Genomic DNA, 20,792 nt, shown 5'->3' on the forward strand with positions numbered 1-20,792 from the left:
TTCTCTCCTGCCATGGGGAGCCCGGCCTAGAGCCTGCCCAGCATGCACTGCAGCTCGAGCATTAAGCCTTCCTGTGTGGCCTGTGCTGGAGCTGACCCTGGACCCCTGTGGGGCACTGTTGGGGGAAATCCCGACTGCAAATAATTCTGGCCACAAGATCAACCCATTGGGTCGAATGGGGCAAGCTGGAGGCCTGGTGCCTTAGTCCGTGGGGCCAGCAGGTCAAGCCATTTTCCTGCATGTGGGGGAGGCAGCCGCTGTGGTTCACCCTTCCTGCTCCCTGCGCTGCTGCACCCTAAAATCCCTGTCAGCCGGCAAGATGGGCTGGGAGCCTGGAGAGAGGAGGCAAAGGGGTGGCCCGAGCCCCCTCGGCCACTGCCCCTGCCCCAGGCAGACCACAGAGACCTGATGCCTCCCCAAGTGACACACGGAGATGTGCCAGCAGCGCTAAGGCGGCTCCCTGCCCACTCTGCCCCCTCCCTCCCTGCCACACTGCTCCTGGAAGTGGCCGACATATCCCTGCAGCCCTGAGTGCAAACGCCACAGCTGACCCGCCCCCGTATCCCACTGCCTAGGAGCCACTGCCGGAGGGGAGTGTGTGCCAGTCACTTTGGGAGCTGTGCTGCCCGAGGTAAGCACCTCCACCCCGACCACCTCCTGCACCCCTACCCCTGCCCCAGCACAGAAGCTCTCTGTGTCTTGAACAAGCACTTTCAAGGATTGGCCAAGAATTTCTGCTCTGTTTCTGTGAAAGAGACACAAAAAAGGGAGCCCAACGGACAAGTTTAGTTTGCAAGCACAAAGTGGCAGGGCCAAGCCTGGATCTCTCAGTTACTCAGAAGGCTCTTCAGCCAGCTCTTCCCAAAGGCCAGTCTCTAGAGGCTTTTGTGACATGATGTACTTCAAAATAGCTCCCTGTAGCTCACATAGTCATCAGTCATATATGGCTGTGATATGTCCTACAAACCATTCCATGTAAGTTATCATATGAAAAGTCATGATCTGCTGAAATCGGTTATTCTGTCCAAATATGTATAGCATGAGGGTGTGTGAAGTTATGCATTTTGCTGTATGGTTGTTACTGAAATAGGCTATAATTTTGCTAGTGACCCCTGCCGAGGAGGGTGTTCAACAGCCATGAATCAGCAGAGGAATTGTAATTAAGGGATTTCCAATTCAGTGACAGATGCCCAAACACAACACTGTGGGGACCGCTCAAGTCTATGACTCAGTTGCACAAGACCACACCAGGAGGATTCCCCAACCTAGTGACTCAGCAGAGCCCACCCGGACACGTCTGCGCAAGTGTCTTCTAGACACTTGAACTAAGGATATAAAATAGGAGACTGGCATCATGTTTTTGCCTTTCTTCTCCCCAACCTATGCTGGAAGCAGCAGGAATCCTGAGAAAATGAAGGTCATCTGAGGACAGTAATCCAGGTTTTAGGGGGAATTCTATGTATTAAGGAGGGTAACATCCAGTAGGATGAGAAAATTGCTTGACCTAACTACTGCCTAGTGTAATAAGGTGTAAAGTTTAGATTTTGCTGTGGTCATACATTGCTTAGTGCTCTGCGTTCTGGCCTCAAGAGCAATGGATGCAAGTTGAGTTACGATGACCTTTTCCTTGTCTCCACATTTCTTATGTGCCTCCTTCTGACACTTGTCAGAAAAAACAACTGGTTTCTTTTGCAAGCATTTGCATTGCAAGGCAGAGGCAGTCTTCTCTGTTTCTGCAAAAGATTCACCAAAAGGTGGGAAGAGCAGACACATTTGTTAAGGCACTACTGGGAGCTGCATCCCTAACTCCACTTTACCTGGCAGGTGAGTCACCCAGCTTAGCCACGGTGCGACTCTCTGGGACTTTTCTCCCAACTGCTCCATTTTTCATCAATGACAATCAAAAGGAAGGCGACATGACATGTGTGTGAACATCTCCAGGGAATCACAAGGACGTGTGGCGCAGGCTCTCGTGTTGCAGCAATTGCAGTCGAAGCAACCGCCATGCCAGTGCCAGTCATAGTAGCGTTTTCATCAACTCCAGGTTTGTGATTTGATTGTTTCCAGTGCTTCTCTCCAAAGAAGCCTTTTCCTTAGCAAGCAATGACTTGGATACCAAGGGAGGCCTCTTCTGTTTCCTAGGAAGACACAGGAAAATGTGAGCAGAGGAGACAAAAGCCATACACCAAGGTACCACTGGGAGTTGAACCCAGAATCTCCTGTTTACTAGACAAGTGCTTTAGCCAGCTAAGCCATGGTGCCTACCTGAAGAAAGTATTTGCAACTGTTTCATTTGATGGTTCAAGTCAACACCTGCAAATTCTAAAGTACAGACGTTTCCCATTTCCCTCAAGACTTGCAGACCTTGAGGTGTCTGGCTTTCTGTGCACAGAAAGCCACAGCTGAGTAGACAGAGGGCTTCTAACATGTGCCTCTCCCACCAGTCACTGTGATCATATAATGGTTAATGATCTGTGTTTCAGTCGCAGCAACCTCAGCTCAGTTCTGAGTCATGGTAACCTTTCCTTCAGCTCCAGACTTCTCATTTGCCACTTTCCATGTGTGGAGGGCTATCTGCCCCAAACAAGCAGAAGAAAGATTAACGCAGCCTTGAAGAGGCTGTGCAGAACCCAGCCTATCAAGAAAGGGCTTATTGGGAGAGCCAATCAGGAGAAGGCTTGCTGGAGCAGCCCATATATAAAGAGCTGCTCAGCACAGCAAGAGTTAGTCACTCCTTGGAGTTTGAGGAGGGAGGATTGGTTACCATGAAGGAAGGAGCCGGGAGGGCACCATGATCAGAGTAGTGCTGGGGTAACGGGTGCATGAGTGACCTCCTGGCTGACTACTGCCAGACTAAGGCCCTGATACAAAGGTGGAGGAAGGTTCTAGGTCTGTTGGGAAATGGTCCAGGGAAACAGATGGCAGGGCTGGAGGTTCACACCTTTTGCCTCAGTAGCCACTGACACAGGTGGCTACACCCTGGACTGCAGCCGGCCACTGAGGCAAGTGTCTGGGTAGAGGACATCCCCCACCCACCCAGCAGGGGGGAGAGAACTGAGTGGGGCACAGCCAGAGGGCTGTGTCCATAAGAGGACACTGAAGTCCTGAGAGCAACATGGGCCCTAATGATAGAACAGATGGTGGCCAGACGCTACTAGATGAAGGCGCACCGGTGAACCAGAGCTAATTGCTAGGATGGTCAGCAGGAGGTGCTGCAGTGAGGCATACCCCATGGCACCAAGACTCAGCCGCAAGGAAGGCTCTCTCTGTCTTGAACAAGCACTTGGAAGGATTCTGCTGACAGATCTTTTCTTTTTCTGAAAAGAGATATAAACAAAGGAGCCAACAGACACACTAGGTTCGGCAAGGAAGAACTGTCGGGCCAAGCTAGGCTCTCCTGATTAGTAGGAAGGTTCTTCAGCCAGCTCTTCACAAAGATCACTATCTAGAGACCTTTTAATAGCCACTGCAGATGTTCACCACAAAAGAGATGCCAAAATGGAGTTCTCCACTGCCTGCAGCCATCAAGCTACCAGGAGTTCTGTGCACAGAGAGGCCCCTGCTGGTGGGAAAAGGCTTTGGTAGAGACTCTTCTGACACCACCCGTTCTCATATAGTGTTTAGCACTCTGTGTTGTGGCTTCAGCATCCACGGATGCCAGTTCAATTGGGGGACATTTTTCCTGTCTCCACATTTGTCTAATGGCTCCTTTCAACACTTGTCACCAAAAAGACCTGTTTCTTTTGCAAGCGATGTACAGCTAGGCAAAGGCAGTCTTCTCCATTTCCTCAAAAGATCACCAAGCTGTGGGGAGAGGAGACACATTCAGCCAAGCTGGATGCTGAATCTCCTCTTTCTTCAGCAGGTGTCTGTGAAGGACATAAATCTACACCGTGTAGAGATCAAGAATAGGACTTTATTACACACCGTGCTGGCAGAGTGGGCTTATTAGGCTCAGAGACACTGTTAATTAATTAATTACAATAGAATATATAGTTTTTCCATGGGCGGGGGAAAGTGACAGCGTAGGCAGTTCCAAATCCTGGGATAGGTTTTGCAGCAAGACAAGATAGCACAGTAGCCAATGGTTATCAGGTTACATAATGTCTCCACCCATGGTCTCAAGTTAGCAAGTTAACATTTCATTAATACTTTGATAAAATGTTATTAGTATAAAAAATATATGTTGAATTCTGATTTGGGATCCATAGGAATGGAGCAACTCCTTTGATTGTCCAACAGGTACATTCCTAGGGGTTAAAGCAAAGAAAGAGTGAAAGTATATGGCAATAAAGATTGTTTTCTGTGTGTCTTAAGGCAGGCATTGGTCCCTTGGAAGGGAGGTGGAAGGATGCCATATCTTATACTGACGTGCCAACTTTTCATAAACTCAAGGTTGGATCTGTGGGAAGAAGGTCTCCCTAGAGAAGAAACAAACACAATAGGAATAGGGATTCTTTGTTCAGTCTGCAATTCTGAATAAGACACAATCATTTAGTTCTTAGCTCCAACACCTGGCAATTTGCTGACCAGGCCTATCTCAGCAAGCAAGGCTTTCTGTTTACCCCAGCTTTCTCTTAGCTGGTCACTATTTGCTAGGCCTCTGGTCCTTGACCATACTCTGGACTTTGGGTCTGGAAAAGAACTGGCACAATCCATAGACCAGGTTGTTATATAAAATGCACATGGATTTGAACCCTTCACATACAGTAATGGCAAAGTTCTTGGTTCAGGCTTGTAACAGTGATGGAATAAACTGCAGGTTCAAATCAAGTCTCTGGAGTCTATTCAAAGCTGGGATGGGTCATTCAGTCTTTTGTACAGAGCTTCAGTTTGTAGCAAAGTCCCTCCAGAGGTAAGAAGCAGGATTGAAGACAAGATGGAGATGAGGCATCAGCCTTTTATAGTCTCTTGCCATGTGGTCTTTGCTTTCTTTGTCCCAAAGACACTCTGTCTAGCACGTGGCATAGAAAAACCTTAGGGCTTGGCTACACTTGCAAGTTGCAGCGCTGGTAGAGGCTTTCCAGCGCTGCAATTAGTAACCGTCCACACCTGCAAGGCACATCCAGCGCTGCAACTCCCTGGCTGCAGCGCTGGCTGTACACCTGGCCGGGTTGGGGTGTAGCGATTGCAGCGCTGGTGATCCAGCGCTGCTCATCAAGTGTGGACACACACCAGCGCTTTTATTGGCCTCCAGGGAATAAGGAGATATCCCAGAATGCTTTTAACTAAATTACTCCCTTTGTTTTGTTATGCAGCCTCTCTTTGTTTTGTTGTGAACCTCCGGAGCTCCGTTTCTACCGGAGCTGTTTATCAGCTCCTGTTTGCTGTGATCAATCTGTGAACAATCAAATGAGATCCTCCTCCCTGTTGTGAACGAGCTCTGTGGAGCTCCTCCATTGCCGCTGCTGCTATCTAAAAAACAAACAAAGCTCCTGTTTGCTGTGATCATCTGTACCTGGCTGTAAACAATCAAATAGAGGCAGGCAGGGAAACAGTGGGGAGTCCTGTTGCCTGCAGGCTGTTTGCAATTAAGAGTTAAGACTAAGGGGTCGGAAAAATGTTCTGATTTTTCAAGTCAGGAAGCTAACACACAGTGTTGGCTCCAAAAATCCACTCTCTCTCTCCCCCCGCTCCCTGTCACACTAGACCCCACTCCACCCCCCTCTTTTGAAAAGCACGTTGCGGCCACTTGAATGCTGGGATAGCTGCCCATAATGCATCACTCCCAACAGCGCTGGAAATGCTGCAAATGTGGCCACACACCAGCGCTGGTAGCTGTGAGTGTGGCCACACACCAGCGCTGCTCCTACACAGCTGGATGACCAGCGCTGCAAACTACCAGCGCTGCAAACCGTAAGTGTAGCCAAGCCCTTAGAGTTCTCTCCATAGGGAGGTCCCTGCTACCTTGCTGAGTCACAAGGCGTATCTGCCTTCTCTCAATGGGGCGATTGTACAGCTGATGGTCCTTAATGGGCCATCAAGCAGACTAGACAGAACTGACACCAGCTTGTCTGGGGTGTTCCCCGGAAGCAGAGCACAAGATTGAAATACAAGCAGCATAGAGCCAATATTCATAACGTGAACTACAAAAATGATAGACATCTAGAGATGGCATCCTTATAATCAGCCAATCAGAACCTCTTCATAGACCCCTTGCATGACACCTTTCTACAATATTGGCTGCAAATATAGAACAGTGGTCGCAACGGTGAGCTATACAGTTACAGATTATGTCAATAACGTCACAGGAGGTGACACGGCATCAGTGAGACTGATACTGGAATACTGCCTCCAGTTTTGGTGTCCTCGTTTGAAAAAGATGTTGTGAAATTGGAGCTGGGGCAGCAAAGAGCCACCAAATGTTCTGAGGGCTGCAGAAAAATCCCTTCTAGTGAGCTACTGAAAGAGCTCAACCTGTTTAGCTGATCAAAAGAAGATTGAAAGGTGACTTCGTTGAAGTGCCATATTGGCGAGAAAATACTGGGTATTAAAGGGCTTTTGAATCTAGCAGAGAAAGGCATAACAAGATCCAATGGCTGGAAGGTGAAAAGAGACAAATTCATATTGCGACTAAGCACAAATATTCAACAGCGAGGATGATTCGCCACAGGAACAAGTTACCAAGGGAAGGGTGGATTCTCCATCTCCTGATGTCATTTCATGAAGACTAGATGCCTTTCTGGAATGTGTTTGCCCCAAAAGTAGCTCTTGTGTCATACAGGAGTCCTGTGATATGCAGGGGGTCAGATTAGATGCTCTAATGGTCTCTTCTGGCCATAAAGTCAACTAATTTCTGAAAAACTGAGTGTAGCATTGGGAGCAGCGTCTGATGTTTCCCTGTCTAGCCCACTTGCTGCCTAGAACGAATGCTCCTTGAGTGGGGTGATCCACAGGGACTAGTTGAAACCTGCAAAGTGCCTGGCAGGGGCAGGACATTGGCACAGCAAGGGAGGGGTGTGGCAGTGACATCACAAAGGCTTTTTGCAGGACCTCAGACTATTGGTCCAAGGTGGTGGGGAGGTGGTGACCTCACAGAGAGATGCTGACATCAGCCAGGCAGGACGGGGGCGAGGGGCCAGGGGAACCTCAGAGACCCCTGTGTCTTTGCTTCAGCAAGTCTCCTTCTCCAGGTCTCTCTTTGAGGACTGAGAGAGTATTCGGGTTCACGGACGTGAGCGCCAGGAGGAACCTCTTTCGAGTTTCCTCCTTTCCTTTTAGTGATTTTACTAGAAAACAGCCGTCCCTGTTTAGAAGGTAAGAGCCTCCTCGAGGGAAGGGGTGTCATGGGGTGTCACAGTTCGGATGCCGGTGCCCCCCCATGTATGGAAGTTCCCACCCCCTGCTCTGTGTTCACAGGGCCGGAGAGCAGCATTGCACGGCAGTGATTTGCTCCTGGCTGCCGGAGCAGAGCAGCAGGCTCAGCTGCCAGAACTTCCTGGAGCTAGGAAAGGGGAGGGGCCCAGCCTCTGTAGCAGGAATGCAGGGCAGGCGAGTTCACGGCAGGCATTGTGGGATACTGGCGGAGGCCAGTTATGGTGATTTAATGACCAGCAGCATCTACACTGGCACTTTCAGTTTGCTGCAAAAAGCTCTAGGCCTCTCATCGAAGTGGTTTTATTTTGTCACCAAAACAGGGCAGTTTTACCGCCAGACGTGGCATTGCAGTGTGTACACCAGCCACATCAAGCTGCCGACCGAGGGAGCGTTGTGTGTTCTTCACACACCTGAGCAATATATTTCTGCTGAAACAACTTTGTAGTGCAGACCTGGCCCAAGATTCACTCACACACACAGCTTGCAAGGAAAATGTCACCTGCTCCTCTGCTTTGCAGAATCCAAACACAAGGAAAGCTTGTCAGGTCCTGGTGGAGATGGTAGGGAGTCAGGTGTGGGCAGACACTATGGCTTAGCTGGCTAAAGCACCTGTCTTGTAAACAGGTGATCCTGGGTTCCACTCCCAGTGGTGACTTTTGGGGCACCTGCTATTGGCTACTGTCAGAGGACAAGATTCAGAGCTAGATGGGCCTTTGGTCTAGCCTAGTGTGGTTTTTCTCATGGTTTAAGTTACACTCACTGGCACTGGTGATAGAGTTACTGAAAGTTTGGGAGTTAGGCGCTGATAGATCAGTGGTCCAAGCCCCTTGTAGATACCCCCCATCCCTCTAGGACAGGGGCAGGTCTGAGCTCTCACACCAAATGCTCATTGTGGCTGCCAGAACCTGTGAGTGGCTCATTTCATTTGCACCCTGGGTTGAGTCCTGCTTTGTGCACCGTATCTGAGAATGAAAATCCTAAACCACCCTTTGAAATGACGAATGCAGCAGGACGTGTCATTGTCCCTGCCCCAAAGCAGACAGACCAATGGAGAAATGCCGTCGAGTCCAAGGTAATACTTCACTGCGGTTTTACCATTTCCATTTGCTAAACTCCCTGCTATCTGCCCAGCCCAGGTGTCCTCTGCCTCAGTTGCTGCTCCCGGCCTGCTCTAGAGTCAAACATGAAGGGCCCCCAGGGGAACAGAGGCTAGGACAGGGCAGCAGCCTGGGCTGGGCTGGGCAGATGCTGGGAGTTCTCGTTCCCTGAGAACTGGCCTGGCTCCCTTCTCAACAGCAAACAACTCAATTCCACACCCCCTCCCCAGAAAAATCAGCCTGGAGCCAAGGGCAGCAGGGGACGATTCCCTCTAGTTCCCACCGAGGCAGGAGAGAACCCAGGGCCTTTCTAGCAGAGCTTATGGAACCGACGTGGGGAAACCAGCCTTTAATAACAGGCAGTTCACGTTTAAGCTCAGTGTTTTTAACAATTTTTACAACCTTAAATCACCCTTCAATCGCAGTGTCACTATCCATAACATTGCTTCAGCCTTATAGGTTCCCAAGTGCAAAACTAAACATCTCTTCAAACACAAGAGAGTGCAGATCAGTCAGTGTTCAGAGACATCCCACATAAAAGAATCATGTTGTGGTACATATTGGCCTCATCATGTGGCCGTTGCCTTTCCCTCCGCTCTGTTAAAAGGTTTGGTATTTTGCACAGAAACTTTCTTCCCTCAGGAGAGACCTGGGAACCATGGCTGCCAGACAAACACCTTTAAGAGGAGGCGTAACCTGTCAAAAAATGATCTCCCTCCTTCAGTTCAGTGACAGCCTGAAATGTTACTTATCCCAGCAGAGCTGGAGGATTGAAAGCAGCTACATCAAATCCCTGTGTAGCTAGCAGGAATGAACCCAAACACTCCCTGGTATCTGAAGAAATGTTTAGTTTTACCCTTGGTAAACTAGAAGTCTAAAGGGAAGGAAGGTGGTGCCATAATAAAGAGTGAAACACAAAACAATTATCATAGTTATGCCCATAGTGACTGCAAAATATTTCTATATTCTTATTCTTATCAGTTTATTATTTTCTCTGGCGTCTATACATTGACTATACCTTGACCAAGAAATTTGAATCTTGATAAAATAATCGACTACCCCTGGTTAAGGCAATGGACTTGATACCCACTCGGGTGTCCCTACACAGGTTTAGGTACTAACAACAGTGGCTGCCTTTTAGCCATAGCTTTTAATCAGGGCAATACATTGATCCTGTGAAATAATTTCCCAGCCGGAGTCCACCGCCCACCTTCCTTAGGGCATTGGGCCACCATGTGGACGTTTCATTTCATTTCATTTCACACAGAGACACAATTTTTTTTGCACAGATCCATGAACAGCAAAACCTCCCTGTGTCTCTTGTCTGAGCAAGGGCATTCGATTCCATTGACACCTTCTCTCCTGCAATGGCAATGGTCATGCAGACGGGACGAGGCCACCTTCACCTCTGACAGTGAGATATTGGAACAGCTTTTTCTTTATGCTGCTGTTGTTAGTCCATGAAACATCAGGGATGGATGCAAGGCTGAGCTCACGCACCAACCCCCTGAAACATTTCAGTGCCCCAGAGAAATTCTGACTCCGGCTATTGGCATGATCTGGTGGAGATTCGAATAGGAACGGGACGGTCTGAATTGTCAGTGTGGGGAATGAACAACAATCTATAGCAATGTCGTTAACCACAAACACACTCTAATCATGCTCCAGCCGGAAGGGAAATGGGCAGGAACCCTTGTTGTTCAGCCATGGACACACTTACACTAATGCACAGCCAGGAGTGTGCTGGGGGAGCTGGTCTGAGCAATTTGAAGTGACAATTCAGTGAGAACAGAATCATTGTGTAGTGAAGCACCTATACACCAAGTAGTTGTGGTGGAGTGGTTACGGCGATGGACTAGAAATCCATTGGGGTCTCCCCAGGCAAGTTTGAATCCTGCCAACTATGGAAGCATTAGTGTATTGTCACTGCTCTTGTTGTAGTGCCTAAGCATCCACAGAGCCAGACCTGGTCTCACTCTGAGGCTGTCTACGCTTAAAATGCTGCTGTGACACTGCTACAGCACTGTGGAGTAGACAGTTGCTACAGTGAGTGGAGAGGTTTTCCATCCCTGTAATAGCTACATTGACAGAACAATCTTTCCTTTCATTTAGCACTATCTAACCATGGCTTAGGGCAGCTTAATTATTACTGATTCCAGGGTTTTTCACACCCTGAAAGACGTACTTCTTAGAGGGTTTATCCCATCACCCTCCCATTCCCTGGTCCTTCTCACATGACCTGAGAACAGCAATAGCCGCAGTTCAAGAGGTGCAAACAATTCAATGTTTATTGGGGTAAACTTCCAGCAAGCAATGATTCCAATTTCCTTCCTCAGTATCGCCCTTCCCAGCTCTGACACCACAGAGGCTTCTCTGTGTCCCTCTTTCTATTCCCCCCTTAGCAAAACATAACTCCAATTCCACTACCCCCATTCTCATTCCCCCGCTTACTTCCTGATTGACTGCAGACTATATAGTAAAACTGGAGTTCTGCTTAGCTATACCTTAACCAATCATTTTACTGAAATGTAACTAACCAATCCTAACATATTGTAACGTGATTATCTAACCAGCTATATCCCACCACCTGAATTGCTTTACACCCAACAAATTAATTATCCAGCAGACAGAAACAATCACAGAACCAGACACAGATTATACAGACAAGCAATAGGAAAGTGGAGACTACAGTGATAGAACAACAAAGAAATGAGGATTTCAGACCCCAGCTATTGATAAGTGAGTTGTTGCCAGACAGGATGCTATCATGGTAGAGATTGTGGATGCTGGTTGCTTAACTGTCTCGCCCCCAGGGCAGGATTTTGAGGGTCTCAGAATGCCAGCACCCATCTTTTGTTCGCTTAAAACGTGAGCAGGGAGATTCCAACACCGCAGAACTCAGGGAACTCCAGGAAACGTGTAACTTTAGGTCCAGGTGAGTGTGCCTAAAAATCAGCTGTGCTGGAGAAGGTCTCTAGGAGTTGAAAGAGATGTGCCATCTTGGCCTCCCTAAATATTAATGAAAACTAGGGTTGATAAGTCACATTATTTGTAGTGTTAGGATTGTGGACTGGTCCAAAGTGCCAGTTTTAAGACTCTTTTTTCCTCTCTCTTGGGTGTTCTGGTTTCTGCATAGAGACGTGGTTTCAAATCCCACTCCTGACATGACCATTTTCTTTTATCTGGAGAAAATGGCCTCACTTCAATCTCCTTTGCAACAATAGGACACCATTTGTTTAGCTTTTCTATTCCAATAGTTGTGAGAGAAGTTCCAAACTAGGGGGAAACAGGGTCTTTTCTCTCAACCGATCAATTTTTGTCTTCCTTCATTCCAAGCCATTTTCTCAGATACAGCCGTATTTCCCACACTTTTTTGTTCAGCGTTCTTTGCTTTTATGAAATTTTAGGGTCATCATTTAATTGCCACACAACTGTACTTATGAAGTGAAGTGAAACACAATATTTTTTGGATATTCTTGCAGGAGAGTTTTGCTTTCTGACCTGGAATTGAACAGGGGCTACCCAAGGGGGACAATGCTGCTCCCTTTTCTTGCCTCATCCGGAAAAACATACATTCCTGATGCCCTTTGTTTCCTTGCCCTTTTTAGGGTAAATTTACACTTCTCAGAAGTAGAATCCTTTACAAAACCACTCAAAATCTCAGCAGTGTCGTAAGCAATGGCTTCCGGAAACGTGCCCAGCTTTTCTTTAATTTGGTGACACAGGTCCAGGCAAGGGACTGGATACAGGCCTGGATCAGAATCTTCGTTACCAGAGCTAGAATTTCTATTTAAAAAGAGCTATTTTTCTGCAGCTATTAGATTTCCAACATTGATTTCATTTTATACACATTTTGAGCATCCATTAAGGATAAATTGAACAAAAATACCACTTCTCTTTCCTCAACATCTGCATCATGAAGGGGAGCATTCCGAATAGGAAAGATCTTCTGTGGGGCATGGGTTACAAAAATGCTTCGGGAACCAAATACATGGGCATTTTGCCAAGTTAAAAATCACTTAATGTGGAATTCTCTCCCCAAATCATCTGAGAAAATACTGACTTAAATAATTGAACTACACTGTGATCATATACACTTCCCTCAGTTAAGCCTTACTGAGCAAAGATTTTTTTTGTTTTTTAAATCACATTTGCTGATTCCTACATAGTGATCTTTGCACCATCTTCACCGTAGTAGCTCAGCTCCCCCAGATGAGTTGCCTGCTTCTGCCTTTTCCAGCTCACCCTTCTTTGGGGTCAGTCCTATGATCTTTTCTATTGAGTCGTAGGAGTGTATATCATAGAACCATAGAATATCAGGGTTGGAAGGGACCTCAGGAGCTATCTAGTCCATTCCCCTGCTGAAATCAGGACCAACCCCAACTAAATCAACCCAGCCAGGCTTTGTCAAGCCAGGCCTTAAAAATCTCTCAGGATGGAGATTCCACCACGTCCCTAGGTAACCCATTCCAGAGCTTCACCACCACCTTAGCAAATTTAGTTTCCTAATATCCAACCTAGATGGCTCCCACTGCAACGTGAGACCATTGCTCCTTGTTCTGTCATCTGCTACCACTGAGAACAGATCAGCTCCAGGTGGGAGAGAGGTTTGATTCCAACAAGCTACACTGAGGCAAAAACTACCTGTGCCTAACATCCACTAAGACTGTACATGCCGTTGGCTGCTCAAGTTAGTGATCTTGGTGTAACAAGACAATTATAGTTGTAGTGCAGATGCAGCCCAGGTGCAGGGGTTGGCATTAGCTTCCCCCTTGTCCTGACCTAAACTCCATCACTTTCCCTAGTCTAAACAAACCCTGAGCATCACGGTTATACTGTTTCCCCTTTACACAGCAATTGTTAGTCATCGAGTTCCCCCTTTGGGAACAAATTGTTTCATTCCCCCATTGCTCTGATGTTGGTTCAGGTTGTGCTGCAGAGCAGATATTTTTACTACCATTTTCCTCACTTAAACTATATTGAACTATAACAAAGAGCAGGAACAGGGCAGGGATAGGGGAAAATGTCATTTCACCCTATGTAACAACAGAAGGAGATAGGGTAAGTCAGAGGGATTCCCCATCACCATCCCAATCCCCCTATTGTGCAGTTGGTTAGGTCAATCTTTTTTCTAAAGGGCTGGGAAGATGATACCCTAGTAAATGACTTGGAACTAAGCAAAATACCCATGCACTGGGCTCCCAAAGCCGTTGTGGCCCAGGCCCTATCGCTCCTGAAGAGATCTCCTTCCTAATCAGGTGCATGTTGCCTATTATTTGGGAAATGCAATCCCTTTCTAGGTAGAGATGGGGAAAAATGGAGGTGACATTTCTGTTCAGCTCACCGCTGGGAGATGCTGCAAATGTGTAGAAATTGAAACCCATGTTGAATGTGATATATCTGCAGAAAGATTCCTATTTTTAATAGAGACCTGACATTTGGTATCTTATAGGGATTCTAAGCCGCACCTGAATTTAGTCCCTAATTTAAATCTGTGCCACCAGATTAAAGAAATAAAAGGGCACAGTAGGGGGAGTTGTACTTCACTGTCGCTACTGATCTGTTGTGTGGTTGGTGAAGAATTCTACACCAGAGACGTGTAAAATTACTCCAAGTAAGGTCAAAGATTTGACGAGCTCAGGTAGAAATTGCAGGTAGTGATGGTTGATTTTCACCCCAGATATGGAAGCTGTGGTGTTTTTAGAATCCTGCTCCCTAGTTAAGTGGCATTGATCACATTCCTAAAGGACGCCATGATTAAACTGGGCACAACTGTCTTTTACCATCTGGCTCCAAAGTTAGATGAAGCACAGAGAGAAACAGCTGATTCCTTCAGAGCCATTCCATGCCTATGGGTCCCAATCTGGCTGCCTTGTTGGACAAGGATCACTTCCTTGCTGGCCAAATAATGGTAGCCAATGAGGGAATGTATCAGATGCGAAGTTCAGACTGCAGGATACTTGAATGCTGAGTCCAGAGTCTGTGGTTTGGTCTCTTAGGGCAGGTCTATGCTACCCACCGGATCAGCGGGTAGCGATCGATCTATTGGGGTGTTGATTTATCTTATCTAGTCTAGACATGATAAATCAATCCCTGAGCGCTCTCCCGTCGACTCTGGTACTCCAGCACCGCGAGAGGCGCAAGCGGAGTCGACAGGGGAGCAGCAGCAGTCGACTCAGCGCCGTGAAGATGCCGAGGTAAGTCGACCTACATACGTCGACTTCAGCTCTGCTATTCCCGTAGCTGAAGTTTGTGTATCTTAGATCGAGCCCCCCTCCTAGTGTAGACCTGTCGTTAGTTTTGCTCTTGAGTCTAATGCATTTGTATCGCCTCTCTGCCTCCTGCTTCTTTGAAAAATTAGGAAGTGTGAAAATAGAGCACAGTTGGTTTTAATTCCTCAGCATCTTCCTGCTGGGGTTTCCCCTCCTCATTCTCACTCACAGTCCCATCACCCGATGGGAGACAGAGAGAATGAGACATAGGTCACGCCCTGCACTTGAGAGAAAGGAAATCTATGCCAGTACCTGGTTCCTAAACTGCAGCTACAGTTCCTACTCCAAAGCCCGAGAGGTGCAGAGATCCAACCCCTTATTATCTTAGAAACGTTTTGTTCCCTTTTCTATTTTTTGTCTGTTTCTTTTTATGAAGTTGGAGAACTCCCAGTCTTTCTATTTGATTGGGCTATAACAGTGTGGCTCGGTGAGGGTGTGAACACCTCTGAAATCTACAACGGGAAGATGCTAGGAAGAATAGTTCCCAAATCTTAACAGCCTTAAAACCCTGCCCTATGAAATGACAGAATGCATGCTCCTCACCTGTGCAAGCATCGCAAGGAATTGAGTGGTCAGATACGTATTGTTCAGCGAGAGCTGTTTGAACTTCTTTTACTAATGTCTCTCTTAAGGTCTGTGTGTGTTTTGGGGCGAGAGGGCGAGGAGAAGTATTAGCTACATAATAGTGAAATCTAAGGAGAAAACGAATTAGCGTTGAGGTTGTGGGTTAAATGTCAGCAATGATTTGGTTTCGGTATTGAAATATTCAGCTGGCTAAATCTGGGTTGCAAGGCCTGGGTGAAAAATCTCTGGGGTTTCGGCATCACTAAATGTGCACCTGCCTTCTTGGGTTGCTCTTTTAGGATTTATAGGGGTTGGTTTTTCTGCTGTATTAATCTGATGGTTGGACTAAATTGACGACTTGATTCCAGCGCAATATCCTTGTTAACTCATTGATTTCCTGATTTGGCCAGAACTTTATCACTGTGTTGTTTAACCCTTAGCTGAGTGGTGTCTATAGTCATTTAGCCTTAGTGTCGTGCGCTCTTGGCTTTATTTGTTCATGTTAATAAAACCTGTAACTGGGAAATTGAGTCATTTCTTTCAATAAGCAACAGGGGCTGGAACTTTTCTTTGTATATTTCCCTTTAATTCACTCTCCATTTTCTTCATTTCACACTGTTCTAAGTTAAGGAACGTGGAGCAACAAAAACTGACACAAACCTGTTGCTGCCCCATTCTGTGCCCATCCAGCAGGAGCAGAGAACAAACCCCTCCTGGAGCCGGGATTGTCACACTGGACTGGAAATACAGACGCGTGTTCCCAAACTTTGCTGTCCTTCTCCAATCATGGCATAAGGGTGACACCTACACCTACTTGTAATCACGCCTGGCAGGAAGGAGACCCCTATGGGCATTGCCTTGGGAGCAGGGGGATCTGGGAGACACTGGGGGCTATTTACCCAGAGCTCAGGAGCAATCTGCTCAGGGGTGATCCAGTAGAAAAGAGCTGGGTGCTGCTTTCCCCACTTATTTCTCCTTATCCCCTTTCAGTCTCTCCTCTTTCCCTTTCTTCCTCCTCCCCCACCCTCTGGCAGGGAGACTTGGTCACTTCCCTGCTCCCAGGGGTGCTCATTTTCCCGTAGCTGGATTGGCCCCTGTGAGCGCTAATAGGAGCGAGAGCCTGGGTGCGGGTCAGTCCCTGCAGCGGCTGTGGGACACACAGGGGCAGGAGGAGGAGCAGAGATGGGGCTAGTTCCCACGTCAGACAGTCCCTGGCCCGGTGAGTGCGGCAGCTGCAGCCTGGGTTGGGCTTGAAGGAGCCAGGAAGGGGCTGGAGCAGTGGGGGGCTGGTAGGAAGGAAGCAGGAAAAACAAGGAAAAGATCCGTGGGGCAGCTCCTGGTGGCCGGGCTTTGTAAGGTACCAGACGCTGCTGGTGCTGCTGCCTCCAGTGTGTGCTGGGAGCCAGGGCTGAGCTCGGGGCTGCTGCTGCGGCGCCAGAGGGGCTGCTCCAGGGACAGACTTTCACTGAAGCACTTTCTGTGCCCATCCGAGGTGGGGACTTTCTCCAGCTGGACCCAGTCCCAGGCTCTGCTGCCCCTGGCCAGGGGCCAGAGGGACCCCAGGGGCAGCCCTGGGTGGGCAGAAGAGAGACTCCACACACAGGTCCCAGAAGCTGAGGGTCTTGCAGCCCCTGGGGATCTGCTCTTCGGTGGGGTCTGGACAGCGATGGAGCCCCTGCCTCATGCTGCCTCGGGTATAGTGTGAGAAACTGCTGTGTGTAGGAATTTGCTACTTATGGTGCACTGAGCATGCTCAGTAAATCTGCTGAAGCCACTTCCCTTCAACCTGCCCTTTCTCAGAATCAGGTTCTGCAGATTGCTATTTACAGGGTGTCATAAACGTATAGCTACAGGTAGCATAAAATACCCTGTAAAGGGTTAAAAAGCTCAGATAACCTAGTTGGCACATGAACAAAAGGACCAATAAGGGAAGAAAATACTTTCAAATCTGTGGGGGAAGGTTTTTGTTTTCTTGTTCCTTTGTTCTCTCTGGGTCAGTGAGGAACCAGGGCATGGAAAATACATCTCCCTAAGCACATGGCATAGAAAAACCTTAGAGTTCTGTCCATAGGCAGGTCCCTGCAGACCTTGCTGAGTCACAACGCGTATCTGCCTTCTCTCAATGGGTCGATTGTGTAGCTGATGGTCCGTAATGGGCCATCAAGCAGGCTAGGCAGAACTGACACCAACTTGTCTCCCTGGAAGCATAGCACAGGTTTGAAATACGGACAGCAGAGAGCCAATATAACGTCAACTTCAAAAATGATACATCTAGAGATGGCATAATTATAATCAGCCAATCAGAACCTCTCCATAGACCCCTTACACAACAACTTTTCTACAATATTGGCAGCAAATATAGAACAGTGGTCGCAATGGTGATCTATACAGTTACAGATTATGTCAATAACAGGACGTGACACGGCATCAGTGAGACTGATACTGGAATAGCCTCCAGTTTTGGTGTCTTCATTTGAAAAAGATGTTGTGAAATTGGAGCTGGGGCAGCAAAGAGCCACCAAATGTCCTGAGGGCTGGAGAAAAATGCCTTCTAGTGAGCTATTGAAAGAGCGCAACCTGCTTAGCTTATCAAAAGAAGATTGAAAGGTGACTTCACTGAAGTGTTGAAGTGCCTTAATGGAGAGAAAAGATTGGATATTAAAGGGCTCCTTAATCTAGCAGAGAAAAGCATAACAAGACCCAATGTCTGGAAGGTGAAAAGAGACAAATTCATAGTACAACTAAGGCACAAAGATTCAACAGCAAGGATGATTCACCACAGGAACAAGCTACCAAGTAAAGTGGTGGATTCGTCATCTCCTGATGTCATTTAATGAAGACTAGATGCCTTTCTGGAATGTGTTTGTCCCAAAAGTAGCTATTGTGTCATACAGGAGGCCTGTGATACGCAGGGGGTCAGATTAGATGCTCTAATGGTCTCTTCTGGCCGTAAAGTCGACTCATTTCTGAAAAACTGAGTGTAGCATTGGGAGCAGCGTCTGATGTTTCCCTGTCTAGCCGGCTTGCTGCCTAGAACGAACGCTCCTTGAGTGGGGTGATCCCCAGGGAGTAGCTCAAACCTGCAAAGTGCCTGGCCAGGGGCAGGACATTGGCCCAGCAAGGGAGGGGTGTGGCAGTGACATCACAAAGGCCTTTGGCAGGACCTCAACCTATTGGTTCAAGGTGGTGGGGAGGTGGTGACCTCACAGAGAGATGCTGACATCAGCCAGGCAGGACAGGGGCAAGGGGCCAGGGAAACCTCAGAGACCCCTGTGGCTTTGCTTCAGCAAGTCTCCTTCTCCAGGTCTCTTTTTGAGGACTGAGGGAGTATTCGGGTTCATGGACGTGAGCGCCAGGAGGAACCTCTTTTGAGTTTTCTCCTTCCCTTTTAGTGATTTTACTAGAAAACACCCGTCCCTGTTTAGAAGGTAAGAGCCTCCTCGAGGTTTGAAACCTGTTCAGTTTGATCCATCTGGTGACAGTTGAATTCTAGGCATGGAAAACACAAGCTTAAGGAGGCCGAATTTTATTCTGAATTTTATTTGATCCCCACCAGTGACCTGGGCCATCCTTTGGGCTCTCTGGAGAGAACCCTCAGCCTCCCTTCCTCAGTCTCTACCCTTGATTGGCTGAGCAGGGGGTTATTGACAGGGAGGAGACTCAGGTCCTTGTTGGTCTCTTTAAGACCAAGGAAATAAGTCAGAACCAGTTCTATGTTTGATGAATTTTGCTGCTTCTCGGCATTAATGGTCTCTGAGCAGTTCATGATTCTCTCTAACATTGCAGTTCTCCTCAAATACTTGCTGAATAATTACTGTCACTGTTGTTGGTCTGGAGCTCATCTGAGAGCACTTTATTCAGGTCATTCAGTGTACGAAATTCAAGATCCGAAGGTTAGTTTGAAAATCAGGGCTCTTGGGTCCTATTCCCAACTCTGCCCCTGACTGGCTGTGTGACCTAAGACAAGTCAATTCTTCTTTCTCAGCCTTAGCTTCTCCCTCTTTCAAGTAGGGATAATAATGATCTGCTCCTACCTAGGTCAACACACTCACTCTTCCCCAACACACACACTGTCTCTCCCCCCACACAAAGAGTCTCTCCCCTGCCACGCACACTGCAGTTGAAAAGCAGCTGGTAATCTAGTAAGATGCCCATGGAACGGTGGGATAGAGAAACTGCATCATGTGATGCTGTACCAGCCCGTGAGGCATTGCAAACCCTTCCCAAAACACCCTGCAGCCAGTTGCACAGTGGGATAGTTACCCACAGTGCACTGCTCTCTGTTGCCATCCAAGAACTGCTAGCAGGGATGTGCTCTGGTGACACAAGGGGCATAGGGAGGACATTCAATAGCTGTTTTAACTAAACACTTTAACTAAAGCAGCAATGCCAGGGGGTTGGTGGCTCCTTTCTTTCCTCACTCTGGAGTAATTCCATTCTTTTTGTTTTTTATTCCATTCTTGATGTTTCATGGAATAACAAAAGATGACCGAAGAAAGACATGGACAGGGTGGGTCTCAGGGGAGGGGCAGAGAGGTTCGAGCGGTGGGCAGAGCAGGTCTCGGAGGTGGGGGCAGTGGGCAGGGCAGGTCTCAGGGGAGGGGCAGAGAAGGGTGGGTGGTGGGCAGGGTGGGTTGCAGGGATGGGTCAGCGAGGTGGTGGTGGCGGCTGGTGGGCAGGCCGTGTGGTAGGGAGTGGAGAGGCACGAGCAGGAGGCAGGAAGGCCTTGGGGGAGGAGAGGAGCGAGCGAAAGGTGGCTCAGCCGTCCTCAGCCAAAGAGGAAGAGCGGGGGTGGGAAGTGGCCAAACAGGAGCAAGGGGGGAGCACAGGGGGGGCCTCAGAGAGAGGAGAAGGGTGGGGGGCAGTGCCATGGTCTGGGCACCAATGGGCCCCCCACTTCTAGGGAGCTTCCAGCGCTCACACCCAGCCTCCCCAAATGCAAGAGCCATGGGCCACCTATTCTCTTCATCTTCACTAACCAAGCCCCTCCCCAAGCTATGTTGTTGGGAGAAGCCCTCCTGTTGGCACAGCGCTATCTGCACCGGGGTTAGGCTGATATAACTGCATTGCTTAGGGAGGTAAATTTTTTACACCCCAGAGTAATGTAGTTACACCGATCTAATTTTGTAGTGTAGACCTGTCCAAAGAACCTTGGGAGTAAAACTTCCCCTGCTTCTCTGCTTTACTGAATCCAAACAGAAGCAAAGCTTGTCAGGCCCAGATGGAGGTTGGCAGTGAGCCAGGTGTGTGCAGACATGATCCCTTCAGCAACTGTAGGCACCATGGCTTAGCTGGCTAAAACCACTGTTTTGTATACAGGGGATCCTGGGTTCAAGTTCCAGTGGTACCTTACTGAGTTGCTTTTGGGGCACCTGGTATTGGCTATTGTCAGAAGACAAGATTCAGAGCTAGATGGACCTTCAGTCTAGCCTACTGTGGTTTTTCTTCTGGTTTAAATTACACTCACAGGCACTGATGATAGAGTTACTGAAAGTTTGGGAGTTAGGAGCTGATAGGTCAGTGGGCCAGTCCCCTCACAGAC

At 48.0% G+C, this 20,792-nt stretch overlaps 1 non-coding gene across 1 annotated transcript; it reads right to left on the reverse strand.

Annotated features, from left to right (window-relative positions):
* Positions 1-2,188: 2,188 nt before the first annotated feature.
* Positions 2,189-2,262, reverse strand: TRNAT-AGU. The gene has a single exon. It is a non-coding gene; the product is annotated as a tRNA-Thr (tRNA).
* Positions 2,263-20,792: the final 18,530 nt, after the last annotated feature.

Source organism: Mauremys mutica, unplaced genomic scaffold, assembly GCF_020497125.1.
Source record: "Mauremys mutica isolate MM-2020 ecotype Southern unplaced genomic scaffold, ASM2049712v1 Super-Scaffold_100191, whole genome shotgun sequence".
Lineage (NCBI taxonomy): Eukaryota > Metazoa > Chordata > Testudines > Geoemydidae > Mauremys > Mauremys mutica.